Source organism: Macrotis lagotis, chromosome 4 (assembly GCF_037893015.1).
Source record: "Macrotis lagotis isolate mMagLag1 chromosome 4, bilby.v1.9.chrom.fasta, whole genome shotgun sequence".
NCBI classification, from domain to species: domain Eukaryota; kingdom Metazoa; phylum Chordata; class Mammalia; order Peramelemorphia; family Peramelidae; genus Macrotis; species Macrotis lagotis.
Genome location: NC_133661.1, coordinates 66,929,420 through 66,947,430, shown reverse-complemented (window position 1 = coordinate 66,947,430; position 18,011 = coordinate 66,929,420). Strand labels below are relative to the sequence as shown.

Genomic DNA, 18,011 nt, shown 5'->3' with positions numbered 1-18,011 from the left:
AGGAAAAGCAAATCACTACAAAATTTTTTTAAAGAAAACTCTAAGTGGGATCACATAGAGTTTCAGTCAATAACTCATCAATAATAAATGTTATTATATTCCTAATAAGTGACCTTACAACCTACACTTGATGAGGAAGTGAGGAAGAGCCTACTCTTTTCTAAAGCAATTCATAGTTTTAATTAATTGGATAGTTCTAATTAATTAAAAAAATTTTCATACTGAGCCTAAATTCATCTCTCTGCAACTCCTATATTTTTAAACTTAGCCCTTCTGCTAAGATTAAATCATCTCTGTCTTTCAATGGTAAAGCACTAAGCATTCAGTAGATAGAAAACCTTTCTGAAATTTTGAGTTACTTTAATCAATGCTCTCCTTTTTGTATCTCCAGAACACAATACAATGTTGGACACAAATTCATCACTTAATAAATGTTTATTGATTGATTGAAAAAAAAATTTGAGGACTCTCACATCTATAAATCTACCTCCATAGATATATTTATATACATAGGTATATCTATCAATTTATCAATCTATCAATCTATCTAAAGTATATATATCTAAAGTATAAATAAATAAAGTGGGACCAAAAGAATAGTTTTTACATTTACAAGGATATGAATGATAGAAAAATTATAAAGCAATTAAATAGATCCATTATGAAGAAAAATTTCAGTCTTAGAGAACTGATAATGAACCCCCCACACACACACACACACATTCTTCATTCCTTTCAATATAGAGGGAAGCACTAAAGATACAGCTTGCCTTATGCACTGTCAGACATGGGCACTGTTTTGGTTGGTTCTACCTATGTTCTGTGTTGTTATAAGGGACAATTCAGGGTAAAGTAGGTGGTAAAAGACCACAAGCGTGGAATGAAGAGAAAAATGCACATGTGTGTGTGCATTAGTGTTTGTGTGTGTGTGTGTGTGTGTGTGTGTGTATGCATATGTATATGTAAAATGTGGCACCTACTCTAGAACTAACATTTCAGTATCAGTCTAGGGCTTGATCAGAGAAAGTCTATTTATTATTAGGTGGTATAGAAGATTCAATGCTAGATTTGGCATCAAGATGACTTGAGTTTAAATCCTGCTTCAAGCACTGTGAAACTGGGTAAAGTTTTAACTTCTCCAAGTTTCTTCCGCTTTAAAATAAAGTTGTTTGACGCAATCGGCTTTTCTTCCAGCTTTACATCTATGATCATATGTACTTCACTTTTCAAATGCATTATTTATATTCGAATGTTAAGAAGGACAACATGTTGCAATGTCTCGAATCATTTGCAAGAAACCAAAGACAAAGGATTCACAAGGGAACATGAGTTTTTTTTAACTATAGTTAAAGCAATAGTCATTGATTTAGAGCTAGAAGGTACCTGAGAGGTCTCACTTTACTACAGGGGGGGAACTAGATTCCTAAAAAATTAAGTAATTTATCCAAGGAAACAAAGGTAGTAATAAATAGGAGAGACTTATATGACACCTTTCCTTTGTCCCATCACTATAAATACCATCCAAATTCATAGAATGAAAGATTTAGAGCTGAAAGAGGACTAACTAGTCCAAATCCTTCATTTTAAAGATAATGCTGAGAGAATTTAAGTGAATTACTCAAGTCGTAATTAATAGGGCTGGAATTTGAACCCAAGTCTTTGATTCCAAACAGCTTTTTCTACTACACCAAAATGCCTCTCTATTCTAAAACAAATTTTTAGAGAAAATACAGTGCTATGAATTTCATGCACATAAAGTAACTCAAACTAGGCAAAGAGTCCATCCCTGCCTTAGGAGATATGAATTAATAAACAGACTAGAATGACTTGTGACTGGCAACAGGAATTGCTGCTATTTAAAAGGAGTCTTTTAAAGTGCCTGAGGGTGAATGAATAGTTTGTTCCATTAATTAGTTTAAATATCACACTACAGTCTAACTTCCATTGTAATTTGTTTAGGAAACGCCTTACTCAAAGGCAAGAAAAAATAAGCTTTGTCTCTACCTCATCCTGAATTTATAAACTTTTTAAATTAGTGGAATCTGAATTAAGGATAATGAAGCTTTGATCCCTTTGACATTCCTCCTTCTCAGGGAACGGGTAGATGGGGGGATAAAACAGAGGTCCACAGGACTCCTGGAGAGCAACCATAGAGGTTTGCCTCATAAGAGGAGAGGAGAGGAGAGGAGAGGGAGAGGAGGGGAGGGGAGGGGAGGGGAGGGGAGGGGAGGGGAGGGGAGGGGAGGGGAGGGGAGGAGAGGAGAGGAGAGGAGAGGAGAGGAGAGAGGAAGGAGGAGAAAAAGAAGTGAATATATGAGATGAAAGAAACTTTATCATTGAATTATCTGGACATGTTTTCCATCATTTTGTTGCATGTTAAATGTTCTAGCCTACCTCTTTTTCATGGAATGAAACATCCTTAAGAAAAGACTTTAAAGACACTCAGGGGTAGAGGCAGTGGGCCAACTCACACACATACACACACACACACACACACACACACACACACACACACACACAGACAAATCCGCGTACAAACAATGAATAATGTATGATTTCATGTTATACCATAACTATTCACTTATCTAATTCTCTATTTCAACAGGATGCACAGAGAGAAAGCAAGCTGGCCTTATTTTCCATTTCAGACAGGAGGTTTCAGCAATTCAGCAAGTCTGACTCCAACAATTTCTCTGTTAAGTGTTGTGATTCTGAAATATGATAGGATGGAATCTGCTTTTTCAGTGATAAGCATTAGTGAATCATTGTATTTAGCTCATCTAGCCATTCAACAAAGACTTGGTTAGAATAATGTGAAAAGAAGGAAGGGGATTTTGTAAATGAAGTTCTTTGCAACTGCATGATCTTAATCAATTTACTTAATGAAAATACATATTATCCCCCCCCTAAAATAAAAGAAGATAATTTAAAATGGATTTCTTCCTTTCTTGGAGGATTATTGTCACCATTAATAAAAAATATTTGAGCAAAAATATTAAACTTTGGGGGAAAGACTACATTGCTTCAAGGCAAATTACAAATTAAATTTAAATCCAGTTCAATAAATGTTTATTGGTTGCCTATTTTTTGCAAACCACTGTTCTTGTTTGAAGTTACAAAGGTAAAATTACAGGTCACTAGAAGTATTTCTGAAAATAGCTACACAAAACATCATGATCTTAGAACAATGTTCCCTGTACCTTGGAAGCAGAGCTCCACTTAAACATATACTTAAAAGTAAAATTATAGGTTAGAAAAAGGAGTAAACAACAGAAAAATAATTCTGATCATAGAAAGTAACCATGGGGAAAAGGAAGGTAAAAACACACATTCAGAAGAAGAAAACAAAGTCAAAGCTCTAACATCCAAAGCCTCCAAGAAAAATATGAATTGGGTTCAAAAAGATTTTGAAAATCAAATAAGAGAGGCAGTGGAAAAATCAGGAAGGGAAATGAGAGTGATGCAAGAAAATCATGAAAAATAAGTCAAAAGCATGGTAAAAAAGCCACAAAATAATACTGAAGAAAATAATACCTTCAAAAAAGTCTAGGTCAAATGGCAAAAAAGGTAAAAGAAAGAAAAGTCAATGAGAAGAAGGCCTTAAAAAGGTGAGTTCATCAAACGGAAAAAGAGTAACAAAAATTCTCATAAGAACTCACCTATCATTCTCTGAAAGGGATTGTAAAATGTAAACTGCCGGGAGTGTTATAAACAAATTCCAAAGCTCAAGAAACTATTGCAAGCAACAAAAGAGGCAGAATGGGGGTAGCTATCTTACATAAAAGAGGCAAGGAAAAAAAAAAGGGAAGAAGAACCTTACTCACCTCACAATTGACTCAAAGAGGGTATAAAACTCAATTGGACATGGAAATCTACCTCACCACACAGGAAAGTCATAGGGGAAAGGAATAAAAGAGGGGGTGTGTGATAGAAGGGAGGGAAGATTGGGAGAGAAGGCAGGTAGAAACAAAACGCTTCTGAAGAAGGACTGGGTGAAAAGAGAATAGACAAAAAGAGGGGGAATAGGATAGAGGGAAATATAGTTAACAATAGTAACTGGAAATTATGTTGAATCAAGTTTCTCTAATAAAGACCTCATTTCTCATACAAATAGACAATCAAATTTGTAAAAATAAGAGCCATTTCAACTTGATAGATTTGATCATCTATGATCAAAAGATATGGACAATTTTCTGATGAAGTAATCATAACTATCTTATAGCCATATGAAAATAATGCTCTAACTTTTTGAATGGAAAAATGCAAGTTAAAATAATTATGAGTTAATACTTCCCACCTATAAGACTAACTAATAGGACTAGAAAGGAAGGTGACAAATATTATAGGGAATATGGGAAAAAATGAGACATCAATGCACTGTTGGTAGAATTATGAACTGATTCAATCACTCTGTAGAGCATGTTCCCAAAGGAATTTTTTTTTTCTCTTTGATAGTTATTAGCCACAATTCAAAAGAAAAGGAAGAAAACTATTCTTTATTTTTCTTTGCTTTGGTATTAAAAGAAACCATGTAAAGTCAATATTATTTGAAATCTGTCCTGTATTATCACTGTCCAGGGATTCCTGGACAGTTTAGCCAACAAGATTGTTTATAATCAAGAAAGTTTAAAACAAAGCATAACAGATCACTTTGAGTGCTTAGAAAATGAAAAGTATTTCATAAAAATCACAGAATCACAGGCATGTGCCTTTTCAACAGATTGTTTTTGCCTTGAGAATCAATAGATAGGTATTGATATGAATTTAAGAGTTCATGATTAATCAATCAACATAAAATTTTAAGGTGCCCACTATAAGATTCATTAGAGATACACATGAAAATAATGGCCCCTGCCCTCAGGGAACTTAAAATCCTTTAAGGGAACAAAGGTACATATTGAGATATATCTTCAGATTCTATGCATGTGAATATGAGCAGAATTTTTGCTGAAGAAATTGATTGGGAGGAGTTTAAAAAATTCACATGTATAAAGCTATAGAGTCTTTTCTGGGGAGGTAAACAATGGGAAGAAAGAGGGTGTCAATCACTTGAAGAATGACTAAACCAATTATGGCATATGAATACAAAGGAATATTACTATTCTGTCTGAAACTATGATAGGAGGCGTTTCAGAGAAACATGAATGGATTAATAAGGGATGCACTTAAGTGACCAGAATCAGGAGAGCAATTTAAACAATTACAGCATTGTTGTAAAAGCAAACAACTTTCAATATCTTCAGTAATCTAAACAACCTAATAGTCAACTAGAGTGGACATATGATAAAAATATGCTCCCTACTGCTTGATAGTGAATTGAAGTACTCGAGATATGGAATATAACATATACTTTTGGATATGACCAACTGGAATTTTTTCTTTATTATGTATATTTGTTACCAGGACTTGGTTTTTCTTTGCTTTGCTTTTGGTTATTGTTTTTTTTTCTTTTGTTTGTTTCTTTGTGTTTCAGTTTTTTGCAATCAAAGTGAGGATAAAGGAGAAAACAAATTTTTAATTGAATAAAAATAAACTTAAAAAAGAATAGAGATGAAAGGAATGATACATCAGTGAAGGCAGTATCAATCTGTCCTAAGAACTATAACTTTGTTGAAATCCTAGGAGGAATCAGATTGCTTTAGATTACCAATCAGAACTTTTAATATCCTCATGTAAAGTATCCCATGGGAATAAAAGCAAAAACTATTAGTTTTTTGGCCATGATATATATATATATATATATAGCTAACAGTTTTTATAACTTGCAAGTTCAAAATTATTATGGGTCCTTTCCACCCCCCTAACTACAATATTAGAACTACTGAATCAAACCTTGAAAAATCAATGTTTACTTGTGCTAAACTTCAAATCAGCAAATAATTGCAGTAGTGATCTGGAACAAGATTAATCTATATGACTTGAATCTAAGTTCTTTTTCTTTAAAAATAAAATCCATAGTAGTTAAAGTTAGTTTCATTTTCTAGCTTAGACATGAAATTGCAGAAACTCAGCAAGTTTTCTTCTAAGATTCCCTCTTTAGCTCAGGCATTATTGATGTGTGTGATAAGTTGAAATCAGCATAGTCAGTAGTAATCCTCATTTACTGAAAACTTTGTAGGATCATTTAGCAGAGCTGTCTATGATGATTGGGCAAGAATCTAGAAATAAATTCAGTTTCACATACTATCTGATGCTGTTGACAAAACATGAATATAGAAAAGATTAATCATAAAGACATTTGTGGCCATGCCACAGGAGACAGGTGAGGGGATAATTGGGGAGAATGTTAAGCATAGAGAAGAAAGCTATGGATAGGGTGTAATACTTATATTAAATTATGACTGCAACCTTGCTTTCCAACCTCATTTTATATTGTCGAGGCAGTTTGATGGTGCAGTGAAAAAAATGTTGAACATAGAGTCAGGAAGAATTGTAGGAATTGAATATCTATGTCTATAAGCTATAATCTATCTATATCTATATCTATACTTATTTCTCTATATCTAAATCTAATCTGTCACTGTCTATATATATACATATATATGTATATATATATATATATATATATATATATATATATATATATATATATATATATATAAATAGATATATAGATACACATAGAAAGATATAGATATTTCCCCTAAACTTCCCTATTAATTGTTTCTGGTCTGAAACTAAAGTCTCTTTGAATTTCTTCCCCTTGAAGGATTTTTGGTTTAGAAAAACAGAGTTAATCCATAGTTTATTAGTTCACGTAAGAATACTGATAATTAGTCTACTTTTTTAGAACCATACTGTCTGTGGTCTTGCTGTTTAGATGCTCACAATTTAGTTTTATTTCCTCTTTGCTTCTTATATTCAAAAAGTTGAGGAACTGCATGTACCTCATACCATTTCATTTTACATCTAAATTACAATACAGGTATGATAAATGAAGGAATCAGTTCCATTTCTACATATAAAGCCATAGAAATAAATGGATTAAATTGTTTGAGGTCATCTATCATAACCCTTGCAAAGAATTATGTCTAGTATACTCACTGAAGGTATGCTAGCTTAGCTTTAAGTTGATCTCAGAATTAATTTAGTGAAAACCCTCTAGAACAGTCTACAAAAAATGATTATCCATGCTCTGAAAACCATTGGGTCAAGAAAATTATTACTCATTGAAATGTTAGGCTATATCACTTTTAGTCAATTCTAATGGTAGGGAAATAAGTTTAAGAATACAAGGTAATGAATACTGAAAATAAGAAAGAAGTTTGTTACCATTTATTGCTCCCATATATCATTTTAAACTAAAGATGAATAATTATGAAGTATAAATGACATTTTTGTGTAATTTGACCTAAGTACAGTAACTTTTAGAATAGAGTTGGCAAAACTGGAATTCTGGAATGGAAATTTGACCTCATTCTAAGTGTCATAAGCTGTTATAATTTAGAAATTAATATTATCATAATGCTAATTATTGTCTGTACAAGTGTATGGTACTTATTTTTCAGAGCCCTCTAGGTCTTAGCTTACTTGAATGGAATATAGTTGTCATTAGCTTAAGGTCACAGGATTGTATCTTATTCCAGTAAAATATCTTCTAAAAGATATATACACACATATGTGTATACAGGTAGTACATGTATAAATTTGTCTTGATTTATGTAAATATAACTCAACATATGGAGATGGCATATATATATATGTGTGTGTGTTCACACATGCATATGTTTACACATGTGTGGATATTTTCATATATATATGTATAAATCAAGGACATATATATCTGTAAATGTAGGTACTACATTTCACTAATCATCAAAGGAAATAGGATTATGATGAACTGGTGTCACAACTGTGCAGTCTGCCCTGGACATATAATCTGAAGTTGCTGTCTTACTGATTTAATATGCAAAGTGCAGCAGAATTTGATGAATTAAATAACCTTTTGAATTGTTTTTAATTTTTTTTTGTTATTTAATACTTGACAAATATAATGAAATAGGAGTCTTTTCCATAAACTCATAAAAAGTCAAAAACATTACTTCATGTGAAACTATAGCTCTCTATTTTGAATAACTGGCAACTTATAAAAGAATATAATAAATTCAACTTGTTAGTTTGAAAGCTGTTCTATTTTTCTCTCTCTTTCTAAACCTTCTGTTGTTCTCTTTTATTGCTTTAAAAAAATGATCCAATGCCACCTCCTTTTTCTTTGCTCTTCTTTTCTCCTTTACTATAATTAATCTCCTTCTCCCACCCAAACTTTAAAAAACCCTCCTTTCTCTCCAAAAAGTTTACCGTTTTAACCAATCTATATTTTAAAAAAATTTAATTTGAATATAGTATATTTTTCACTTGTTTTCCAAATTCCCAAGTTATCGATATCCCAATAGTTATCAATCCCCACTTCATCTCATTAACATAATTAATTTTATTTTCTCTCATGGGAAAACTTTACCATATTAATTGGAATGATATAGCAGAATTAACTTCTCTAATTCCCTTTATACAAGATTTAAGGTTCTTTTGAGTTAGGAATCCTTAAGACAAAAGAAAATCTTTTACTAATTTTTATACTTCTTATATTAAGTATTAAAAACCAAATCACCAAGACTAGTCACTCTCAATATAAACAAAAATATTTTATTTGGTTCCAAAAATATATGATACTATGAACTGTACTTTAGTAGACAATTTCAGGAATATAATATAGTTAAAGAGTTCAACTCTGCCCAATTTAGGCAAGGGAAGATTTTAATAGCCTTCTAATAGTCTATCCATTGGATTTCTACCCCTATTTAATCCATCCTTCTATATCTTCTGAAGTGATATTCCTAAAGCATAGGCATGACCATGTCACTCCCTTACTCCATAAATGTTACTGTGCTCTGTCTGCCCCATCATCCCTACCAGGTCACATTAGGACTAAATGTAAAATTCTCTGTTGACGTTTGAAGCCCTTTACTACTTTGACTTAAGCTACCATCCCAACCTTATTATTTCTTACTCTGCAATACACATTTTACCATCTAGCTCATCTAAATTTTCTGATCCTGACAAGCAAGATACAATCTCTCATCTTTATACCTTTGCTCATTATTTTCTAATATATTTTTTAAATTTTCCTTCAAAATTGACCTTAAATTGTGCCTCCTAAATTAGTTTGCCCTATCCCTCATCCACTGATACTTCTGTCAAAATTATTTGTATTTTTGGCCTTAGTCTATAGACATTTTCATAGAAGAATATTATCTTCTATTGATTGTGAAATCCTTGAAATCAGGGTCTGTTTTATTTCTGTTCTTTTTATCCACAAATAGTACCTACCATGATGCTTAGCACAGTGCCATGAAAATAGTGAAAATTTTATAAATACTTATTGATTGACTCTTATATAGTGTTTTACAGCTACTTATCTACTGGTTGATTAAATCTCATTTTGGCATCTTTTGGTTGGGGATCTTTAAGGTCAGCAACCATACTCTATCTTATCCCTATCTTAGATCTTTCTTTCCTTGATTCTTCAGTATGTTTATATTTATTTTGAAGTTTTACCACATACAGGATCAGATGCTGAGCAAAGGGAATAGAACCAGGAGAACAACAGTATGAGATGAATAACTTTGATGGAAGCAGCTCCTCTCGGCAGTCCAGAGAGCTAGGACAACTGAATTTGACTGGCAATAGACTATATTATACCCATCCAGAGGAAGAAAAACAAAACACAAAGCACAGAAAAAAACAACCCTTCTCTTTCCCTTAATCCTAATTCTTCATGGTAAAAATTACTGATTTGTAAACATGCTGAGAGGAGGGGGGGGGTGGGAAGGAAGGGTGTAGGGAATTTTGTAAGATGAAAATATGCATGTACATATGGTTGAAAATAAATCAATATTTTTTTTTTTAAAAAAGAAAATTTACCCCAATTCCAATTCTGGCACAGTGGATAGAAAACTGGGTCTGAAGCTGAGAAGATCTGAGTTCAGATCTTGAGTTACTAGTTATGTGACCCTGAAAAATTCACTTAACTGGCTTGTCTCATTTTACTTATCTGGAAAATGAAGATAACAACTGCCACTTTGAGTTGTTGTGAGGATCAAATGAGATAATGTTTATAAAGTGATTCCTACAGCACCTACCCCATAGTAAATGCAACTAAATAATGCTGTTGTCGTCATCAACACTGTCATCATCATCATCATTCACCTGACTGCCTGAAGAAACAACATATTTCACCTAAACCCCAAGTTTATTAGAACAACGCATATTAAATTGCAGCCTGACTATGTTTCATGATCTCTCTGAGAAGCATATCTGCTCTAATCACAGCTTCTATTCAACATACTTTTCTTCATCTTCTATTCAATTTGTTATTACTTTTTTCATTGTAAGTTGCATTCTCTTTGATCTACCGTTTAGTCCTCACTGGGAACCAGGACCATTTATTCTTTTTAGAGACAAAGCTGACTATTCCATTAACCTATTAACAATTAAAGACCCAGATATTCACAGTCTGAATAAACCAAATGGACAATAAATATGGGCTATGACTCTATGGTAATAATGCATTTCTATAACAGACTATTCATTAGATGTTCAAAATGTTCGTATTCTAAAGTCACAGGGGTACAACATGTTGCTACAAAAAGACATTAATCCTGTATTCACTAAGACTTTGCCAATGCAATGCAAACTTAGATCAAATGATGACTCTTTGAATAAGCGAAATCTATTGGGTCTTCAACTAGCCCAAATAAGTTTGTGTAGCATTTTAGGAAAGAATAATTAATATTTATTTTATTGCTTGCTGTTTCAAATCATTAAGTACATTATAATTTTCTGTGGGATTAATATTCTACTTTTCTGGCTTTATCTCCAAGAAAACTGATATACTGGAAGAATATAAATCTGTGCTCCATCACTTGTTCCCACATGTAACTTTTAACTTAGTCCTTTATCTTGACTTCTATGCCTTAATTTCCTAAACTATGCATTTCTCCTTTCTAACTCATAGTTGTTAAAAGACCTAGATGATGGCATTAATGTTAACATGTTATTTGTATATGTGAATATTATGTAAAAAAGATAAACTATGACTTTTGTTTGTGACTTTTGCTGTAGCATGACTACTCAATGTTCACAGAATAGATTCAGCAATTTCTGCCTCTGAGTCATATTCTATTCCATCCATTTAGAATTGCCTCTTAACACTTAGTCAAATCAAAAGTGATGATCTAGATATCTTAGCCAGCCCTAGTGCCTTCAACTCAAATGTTATTGCCTTCCAGAAACTTCTCTATGCCTTCCATTTTAATTTGCATAAAATTTCATTCTACCCTTCAATACTTTGCATTTACTTAAGTATATGTCTTATTTTACTTACTAAAGTATAAGGTCTTAGAGGGCAGAGGCCTTAATTATATCTTTTTATCTCCTCAAGAACTAGATATGCAATGAGTGTGGAAAAATAATAGGTATTTGCAGGTGGCTATATAGGGAGAGAGAAAGAAGGAAGGGAAGGTAAAGAGATGAGACTCCTTTTCACTGAGACTATTGATTTTTAGATTTTTCAAGGCAGTGGGGTTAAGTGCCTTTCCCAAGGCCACACAGCTAGGTAATTATTAAGTGCCTGAGGCCAGATTTGAACTCAGGTACTCCTGACTCCAAGGCTGGTGCTCTATCCACTGCGCCACCTAACCACCCCAAGACTGAGACTTTTAATATTGAATACTGTCCTGAGGGTCAAAGTCTTCAGAGGAAAAAGGAAAATATGGTTGTGAGAGGAAAGCAGGGACTTTGCAAAAGATCCGTATATAACTCCACTAGCAATTCCTTCGTTTACTGCTCACCTCCCCCCATTTATGGTTTCTTATAGAACAATAATATTCCATAATATTCATGTACCATGACTTCTTTAGCCATTTCCCATATTTGGAGCTATAGAAATGTGGGAAAATCAGCCTCTCACTCTTGCTCAAAAACGAGTCTTTAAAATCGTTAATGACAAAGAGATCTCAACTCCTTTTCCTCTGAGGTTGCTCTCTTTTTTGTTAAGTTGAGGTTTTATCTTGCTTTCAGGGTGAAGGGCTTATTGTTTCTGGCATATTCTATTCTCTACCTTAAGATGGAAAATACTCAGATTTTTGTTTACTGCTCACTGTAAGAAAAGCATTTAGTTATTTTAGATGCATATTTTATAACTGTTTTTGATGACTTGGAGGTATGTTGGTAATAGTACACCAATATAGTTACTTGCCCCTAGAGAATAATCAGGGAATAAGACTTTTATTCAAAATCAGTTGTGCCACTAGATTGCTGTTGTAAGAAATGATTCAAGTCCAATATGCCTCTTGGAGGTGAGAGGAAGGACAGACTGCCCAATCATCATGGTCCTATATCCTGCCTTCCGCTTCTCTTTTATTTTTTCAATCTTAAAAATTTATTTATTTACTATTTTCATCCATTTGTATGTGCATATTTCCAAGTTACAAAATTTCTCTCCACCCTTCCTTCCCACCCCCTCCCCTCAGTAAGAACCAGTTGCCTTAGCAACTTACATGCATATTTTATTAAACATATTTACAAATTAGTAATTTTTGGCATGAAGAATTAACAATTAAGGGAAAGAGATACATAGGCAATTATTAAGTGTCTGAGGCCAGATTTGAACTCATATACTCCTGACTCCAGGGCCAGTGCTCTATCCACTGCAGCAGCTAGCTGCCCCTACTGTACCACCTATCTACCTCCCCATTTATGGTTTCTTATAGAACAACAATATTCCATAATATTCATGTACCATAACTTGTTTAGCCATTCCCCAATTGATGGGCATCCCCTCAATTTCCAATTCTTTGGTACTACAAAAAACCTGCCATGAATATTTTGAACATGTAGGACTGTTCCAATTTCTTACAATTTCTTCTGGATTTAGTCCTAGAATTGGAATTGCTGGGTCAAAGGGTATGAACAATTTTATTATTCTTTGGACATAGTTCCATATTGCTCTCCAGAAAGTCTAGATCCATATATAACTCCACCAGCAAAGCATCAGTGTCCCAATCCTTCCACAACCTCTCCAACATTGATCATCTTCCCTTTTCCTCATCTGGGCTAATCTAATAGTTGTGAAACGATACCTCATTGTTGTTTTATTTTGCATTTCTCTAATCAAGAGTGATTTGGAGCATTTGTTCATATGATTATATAGCTTTAATTTCTTCATTTGAAAATTATCTGTTCATATCCTTTGACCATTTATCAATTGGGGAATGACTTATAATGATTTGCCTTATAAATTTGATATAATTTTCTATATTTTTAGAAATGAGACCTTTATCAGTATACCTTGTTGTGAAGATTGTTTCCCAGCTTTCTGCTTTTCTTCTAATTTTGGCAACATTGATTTTATTAGTACAAAAACTTAATTTAATATAGTCAAAATCATTCTTTTTGAAGTTTATAATGTGTTCTAATTCTTATTTGGTCATAAATTTATCCTTTGTCCACAGATCAGGTAGAGTATTTTTTGGTCTATCATTTTATCTATGGTATTGGTCTTTATGTCTACATCCCATACTCATTTTGACCTTATTTTGCCATAGGGTATAAGATGTGGATCTATGCCTAGTTTTTGCCATACTATTTTCCAGTTTTCCCAACAATTTTTGTCAGATAGTGAGTTCTTATTCCAGATGCTGATGTCTTTGGGTTTTTCCCCTTTCTCTTTTTAAGTGGAAGGGGATAGGCATGATCATCTTTGTACTTTCCACTAGTGTAGAAATTGCAGTCTACTTTGGAGATGTGATGAGTCAGAACTCTAGCCATATTTATTTTATCTCATCCATAAAATTTTTATTTTTTATATTACATTTTATGCATTCCATAGAAAGAAGAAAGAAAGGGAAGAAGGAAGGAATGAAGCAATAAAGGAGAGAAATGAAGAAAGAGGAGAGGGAGAAAGGGAAAGAAGAAAAGAAAAAAGGAGGCAAGGGAGAAGTAAATGGAAGAGAAAGAAGATGGAGTGGGAAGGAGAAGTAAAAAGTAGGAGGGGAAAATGGGAGAGGAGAAAGAGTATGAAAGCAATCTTTCTACTGTCCTGAGTCTCATCTTGTGGATTATACAATTCAAAAACTTAGGGTAAAAAACATAAATTGTATGACACATTATCTACTAGAACATATTGAGTCACGTAATCAATGACCCTTCTTTCAGGATGTTTAATAAGTAGATAATCAGAATAAAGTGTCACACTAAGAGTTATGGAGTCTTCATGAATCTTTCAGCATTCTCAGAATAAATCATTATCATCAGGACTTTTATAGTTGAGCTTGCCATTATTCCTGGTTTTCTTTTCTTTTTTTCCTGTTTCTTTTTAGAGTAAGACTTCCATGAAATGTTACCTGATTCATGGTGAAAAAGTTCATTTTTAGACAAGGTCAATCATCTCCTAATTCTTTTTTTGATTCCCTGCAAAGAACATAGATAAATAGATAGATAGATAGATAGATAGATAGATGATAGATAGATAGATAGATAGATAGACAGATAGATAGAGATAGAAATATAGGAATAGATAGATATTTAGAAATACACATATATATGAATATAAATAAATACTTATCTAAAATTTGAGGTATGTATTTTCAAATGACCGAACTTGAAGTTAAAAATTAAAACAATAAAAATTCTCATTAGATTTGTTTTTAGCAATATAAGAAAACCAGTATGTTGAATTTTTTTAGGTTTTTTGCACAGCAATGGGTTTAAGTGACTTGCCCAAGGGCACACAGCTAGGTAATTATTAAGCGTCTGAGGCCAGATTTGAATTCAGGTACTCCTGACTCCAGGGCCAGTGCTCTATACATTGTGCCACCTAGCCACCCCTATATGTTGAATTTTCAAGAGCTTTATTCTAAGTTTTTTGGAACTTTGATTTTAATGAAGGCCCACAGTTCCTTCAATTGTCTATAAATCTGTTATTTCCTAATATTAGACTCTAGGTATGTGGTTGAGAGACTCTGTAAAAGAAGTATTTATGAAATTAGAAACATATTTTCTCTGAAAATATATCTGATTCAGTATTTTGAACATAATTTCCTTAATCATTCACAAGAGAGTAAAACTTAACTTACAAGGTACAATTTAGTTCCCATCTGGAAAATACTAGTTTACACAAAAGACATTTTAATAGTTACTAGTCTCCCCTTTTTATTAAAATAGGAAACATAGTTTTATGTCTTTGACAGATAACAAATAACACAAAATAAATGAACCCTTCTTCAATATTAAATTTACCTACTGAGAAGATACATCAAGTCTCTTTCATAAACTCTATTCTCTTTTTTTTCCTTCTATTTTCACATTTGGTAAACTCATCAAGACCCACACATTATATCATCATGACTATACAGATGATTCCGGGTCTATTTACTAGTCTCTCTCCTTCACTTTATTCCCACATCTTTCATCACTAGCTTTCTGTGGATGATTTTTAACTGGATATTCTGTAGAAATTTCCAGTTCAATATGTTCAAAAGGGAACCTATTATCTTCTCAACACCCCCCCCCCCCACACACACACTGTTCTTGACCTTCTTAGTACTGTCAGTAAACAAAATAAAACACTCTAATGGTTCTTGATTTCCTCCAGAATCAAATATAAAAACAGATGTTTTCATAATTGACCTCCATTAATGCAGGTAATGATACCCCCATCTTCCAACTCTATTTACACCTTATACCACCACCCACATATACAATGCTTGGTGACTCACTGAATATTAATGATAAAAATTATGACACTAATACATTTTACATATGTTATCTCATTTGATTCTGAAAAAAATCCATGAGATTGTGCTGCAGATTTCATTATCCCTATTGTACTGAGGAGGAACTGTGACTTAGCATGTTAAAAAAGATTTGGTCATGTAGTTAAAAGTATCAGGAACAGGATTCAAACCAAGTTCTTGACTGACTCCAAAGAGTCTGCTTTTTTCCCCCTACAGAACATTCTCTCATATGGACACACACACACACACACACACACACTTAAAAATAAACATAAACATATTTATCTGTTTTTCTTCCAACTATTTGTAGATTATACTTTATTAGTCTAATTCAAAATTTTCCTGAAAAACCTGCAAATAAACTATTTCAGCAATAATGCTTATTTCTAATAGTTTTGAATATATTTATATTATTATAATATCTAAATGAATCATTCTACCAAATATTATTTTCTTTTCTTCTTTCCTTCTTCTTCTTTTTTCCTTCCCTCCCTTTATTTCCTTTTTATTTCCATCCCCCACACCCCACCCCTTTCAAAAATTAACTGACCATGTACTACATACAAGGTACTTTTCTAAAGTTTATACTACTGCTCCCTTATAATGCATCCCCCATTCTAGTCAATTTGGAATAGCCTTGACTTCCAAGGCATAACCTGTGCTTCCCTGTCCCTTCTGGAGGTGACTTATGTTCTTTATTTCTCCTGAACTATTGCATTCACAAATTCAGTTCACCTTATAAATGTCATTGAGCACATTATTTATACATACCTTATGGTACTAATCTCATTCTACCTTGTAAGGCAGTCAGTTGTTCATATGTCATTTTCTCTAAAAGTCATAAACTTCTCAAACACAGGGCTTGGTTCTTATTCATCATTGTATCTCCACCCTCCCCCTGTACCATGATGATTTTTCATGATTGAGTGTCCAATAAATGCTAGTTGATTTAATTAATGGTATACTCTTAAAACATTCTACCAGAAGTTCAGCTGGGGTATTTAAAAGGAATTTTCATGACCAGATTTTACCCAGAAATAAAATATAAACTATCTGCATGACCTTGATGAGAGGAAAAAAGATGAAAAGAGAAGAAAAACTACTAATACTAGTTTCTCTCTTTAACAAATCACCAACTACTTTACTTTATTCTTTTAAGATTACATATTAAGCATATATCTTTGAATATGATTTGTAACTGTAAAAGAACTTTTTATACTTTTAAATAACTATTTGGACAAGTGCAAAAGAATCCAATGACTTTAAAGTGGAAGGCAACCATTATTCAGCTGAGTTTTGGTTACATGTGGCTTTAAATTTTGCCTTAGAATATTCACCATTATTAGTAGGTGATAAATTGCAATAAGAAAATGTAGTCCTCTTTCCCTGTAAACTCCTTTCTATCTTCTTTAAATGTGCTCAGCAGTATTTAATAGTACATCAAAAGATACAAAAAGTCAATGTACCCTGAAGCAAATTGCAGACATGTTGGACAGCTTCATAATGACCTGTAGATCATTAAATCGCCATAGTTACTGCCGTCAGTGATTCCAGCAGATACACTGACAAAGTAGTTTAAAGAAAATTAAGGAACAAATTGAAAATATATAGGCTCCTATGTTGCCATGGTTACCTCTCTGTAGGAACTGTGCATATGAAGTCCTAACCAACCTCTCTGTATGGAATATTAATGGCTAGCTAGGTGTCCAATCTGAAATAAAGCTAACTCACTATTGACAATCAGATCCACATTAATAGCACCTGTCTAAAACAGAATAGATCTAAAAAGTAGCCAACATCATCAAATATTCTACCACTTTCTAATACCTAATTTGTCTTCATTAGTACCCTGAGAAGTAGGGCCTAAAAGAAGAATAAGGCTGAGGGAGTAATAAATCAACAGTCTTATTCACTTGATATTTTCTCTGTGACAGCAAAATTGACCCCATCATTCTTATCCATAATTATTCTATCTGTAATAGAAGATTCAAAAAGTAGAAGGAAAATATCATCAGAAAATAGCCTGACATTCTAAATACATTCATTTTGTTATGTTTTTCTCCTTTGATATAAAACAGTTTTCCTTACTCCAAGGTCAATTATCTATCTATTAATCCACTTTCCTCTTTAACAATGAAAATTTTAGAGTACAACATTATTTTGTGATGTTTTCATATCAATTATTTTCTATGATTCAAAATCTAATTTAAATAACTC

General features: G+C 32.8%; 1 protein-coding gene across 1 annotated transcript in view; it reads right to left on the bottom strand.

The window, feature by feature from the left end:
- The window catches only part of NRG3 (neuregulin 3), a 1,220,394-nt gene that overhangs the window by 927,060 nt on the left and 275,323 nt on the right, over window positions 1-18,011 (bottom strand).